The sequence below is a fragment of the Herpailurus yagouaroundi genome, unplaced genomic scaffold, assembly GCF_014898765.1.
Source record: "Herpailurus yagouaroundi ecotype Mexico unplaced genomic scaffold, PumYag 28, whole genome shotgun sequence".
Classification (NCBI taxonomy): domain Eukaryota; kingdom Metazoa; phylum Chordata; class Mammalia; order Carnivora; family Felidae; genus Herpailurus; species Herpailurus yagouaroundi.
This window is the reverse complement of record NW_024412376.1, coordinates 144,805,551-144,809,152: the sequence shown is the minus strand read 5'-3', so window position 1 is coordinate 144,809,152 and position 3,602 is coordinate 144,805,551.

Genomic DNA, 3,602 nt, shown 5'->3' with positions numbered 1-3,602 from the left:
AAATAATTTATATATTTATATATTATATTATATATAATATATATTTTATATATTATATATAATATATATTTTATATATTATATATTATATATATTTATATATATATAAATATTCTGTTTTTCCTATAGGTTCTGTTTCTCCTACAAGTTCTGCTTCTCTGGAGAACCCTGACTAAAGCAAGTGTATACTTTGCTGTATCTGTGCCTTGTATCAGTGCCCAATGTCCATTTTCTGTTTCCCTCTGCCCCCCAACAAAATGAGATGTCATGATGCAATTTTTCTTTGTGCCTTTGGCAATGGACCTTTCACTATTTTCCCCCTGACCCTGGGTCTTGATTAAGCTGATTCTCTTGCACATGATTTTAAGCCTATAAAACTTCATCCCCAGGTGGTTTTAAAATATTTGTTTGATAACTTGCAGATGCATTTATTTTTAAGAGTCGAGTCAACCAGTGTTGTATAGGTTTCTATTTCTATCCCCCGTGGCTACCCTCCAGCAACCGCTGCTATCACTTTTGTACCAAAAACTTTTGCAAGTCACAAGAGCTCAACAAAAGCTCCTTCAGCTCAACAATTTTAAAAAGATAAAACCGTTTGATCTAAAAAAATACAGAGCATTTAAGCTTACTAAGAGAGTTGAAGAACAGATTAAAACTACCCTTTGCTACTTTTGAAAGTCCTCGTGTTGTCAATGTGACAGTAGCATAAGACTGGCAGAAGAGAGAGAGACAGAAAGAGAGAGAGACAGAGAGAGAGAGAGAGAGAGGGAACTGAAATAGTCTTTAATCTGTACTATCTATATATCTATTTTACAGTGGAAATACTGTTTCAGTATGTCCTTTTCTCAGTAATCTTTCTTACTTCTAAGATTTCATAATAAGTAGAAAAATCTCCAAAACATTCACAGTGACACATGTTGATATTTATGTGTCCGTCTCTTGATGCTTGATCAGTATGCTAAACAATTTTGTATAATAAGTCCATAGAAACTGGTTCCGCGATGTGGTTTATTTTTTCAATTCAAGGTGGTTACTTCTGGATTTGAGTCTGTAATTCTAAAAAAGTACAATTTTACATGAATATCCTTACTCAAACTTACTTCATTCTTTGTTGACAGTTAGAAAACAGAAAGAGAAAATGTACCGCTGGGTTGACAGTTGTCAGCAATTATTAAGCTTTTGTTCAGAGAAATAATTACATGTTTACTGAGAAGAGAAGAAGATTTGTAATTAAAAGGCACTTCAAATTGTACCCTTAAGATTATTTCCAAAGCCATAAAAAAATAAAGGCTTATAATATTTCATCAGAGATTTATTTCACCATTAGATAATCCTGGTCCAAATTCCCTTCCTCTTCTCACTGTGCCACGACGTATCCAACAAATCCATCCCACCTTTAAACCACGTTGACCTTCTCACCATTTAATAATGATTACACCTCTTTCCTTTTCCTACAATCCCGTTAGTCTCTCCTATAACTAATACATTTTAATTTTTCTTAAGTTTCAGTTAAAAGGAGTTTTCTAATGTGCAGGCTTATTTCACACACCTACATAAAACATATTCTGTCATCTTTGGTCTTGGAATAGAATATACATCTATTATAAGATCTCCAATTTTACATGAGGTTTCTGTTGAAAGTCTCTCCTTCCTCAGAACTATGAGCTACTTGAGGGAAAGGGACAGGTCTCACTCCTTGTTATTTATGTATGAGATGGTAAATGTCCATTTGATTCATACCACCCCACTCTTTTGAGGGTTTTTTTTTTTTTTTGGAAAAAAATATAAAGTTAGATATCAGTGATAAGAGTATTAAACAAGAGAGTCTACACGTACCAGTTTTTCATAGCTTAAAATTTTGTGTATTTTCTTATTCTTTTTTTTTCCTTTTATTTTTCACTGGTAGTTTTTCTGATGTTCTTGTTCAAACATGTGTATTTAGCTCCCTCACAAAAATTCCAAAGTGCTTTTTGTTATCTGCACATATATATATATATATGTGTGTGTGTGTGTGTGTGTGTGTGTGTGTGTATATATATTTTAAAGAGAGAATAAGATAGGAATTTTATGCAGTCTACAGAGTAAGTGATTAATCTCAGTTTACTACAGCATCACATAAGAAGCTTTAAAAAAATACATTTTTTTCTGACTCCTACTTTTGGATAGTTTGATTCATTTGAAATTCACATCAAAGAAAGCTTCAAATGTCAGAAGAAACTACCACTGTGAATTAAGAGTAATAACATTTGTATTTGTTTTTGAGAGACAGAGAGAGACAGAGCACCAGCAGGGGAGATGCAGAAACCAAAGCAGGCTCCAGGCTCCTAGCTGTCAGCACAGAGCCCGACGCAAGTCTAGAACCCACAAACCACAAGATCATGACCTGAGCTGAGATCAGACGCTTAAGTGACTGAGCCACCCAGACACCCTAAAAGTAATAACATTTTTTTTTTGAAAAACAATCTTATCTTGAGGAGCACTGAGAAATGTATAGAATTGTTGAATCATTATATTGTGCACTTAAAACTATTATAGCGCTATATGTTATTTTTTTAAAAATATGTTGAATTAAAAAAATGGGATGGTAAATCAGACGTGCTATGTTGGGAAGGGGATTTCAAATGTAAATAGGATGCAACAGGCTGCCCTTATTGCTAACAATATTTGAATAAGGGTGTAGGTGAGGGTGTTGTTCAGGTGGAAAGCTGGTATAAGGGAATTCCAAACACAACAATAACTAATGTAAAGCTGTAAATCAAGGATATGGCTGGTAAGAGAAAGAGTCAGCCAGAACAGGGGGGTAGCTGGAGTGGAATGATTGAAATGAATGCAGAGAGAAGAAAAGAAACTGGAGTTACAGGGTGGGGGACAGATTATGTTGGGCTTGTGGACCTTGGTAGCGAGTTTGCTTTTCCTCAGTGAAATGGGGACTCTTGCAGGTTTTTAATCAGCATATTGCCATAACCTGCATTAAGAATTTAAAGGGTGATTTGGCTTTGTGTTGAGAACTAAATGCATGTGGCAAAAATAGAAAGCAGAAGGACTTGTTAAGAAGATATTGCAAAAGACACATAAGTATTGATGATGGCTTAAAACAGGATGGTAGCAGGGCGCTTGGGTGGCTCAGTCAGTAACACTTCCGACTTCGGCTCAGGTCATGATCTCATGGTTCGTGGGTTCGAGCCCCGCATCACGTTCTGTGCTGACAGCTCAGAGCCTGGAGCCTGCTTCAGATTCTGTGTTTCCCTCTGTCTCTGTCCGTCCCCCACTCATGATCTGTCTCTCTCCTTCAAAAATAAATAAACATTAAAAAAAAAAAAAAAAACAAAAAAAACCCAGCATGGTAGCAGCGGAGAAATGCAATTATTTTGAGGATACAGTCAAAATGATTTACCAATGTATTAAATGTGGTGCATGAGAGAAAGGGAACCCAAGAATGATCCCAAGGACTCTGGCCTCAGAAATTGAATGAATGGAGCTCCTATCAGCTGGAACCTATAAATGTCACCTTCTGTGGGAAAAGGTTTTTGCAGATGTCATTAAATTAAAGATCTTGGGGCGCCTGGGTGGCTCGGTCAGTTAAGCGTCTGACTTCGGCTCAGG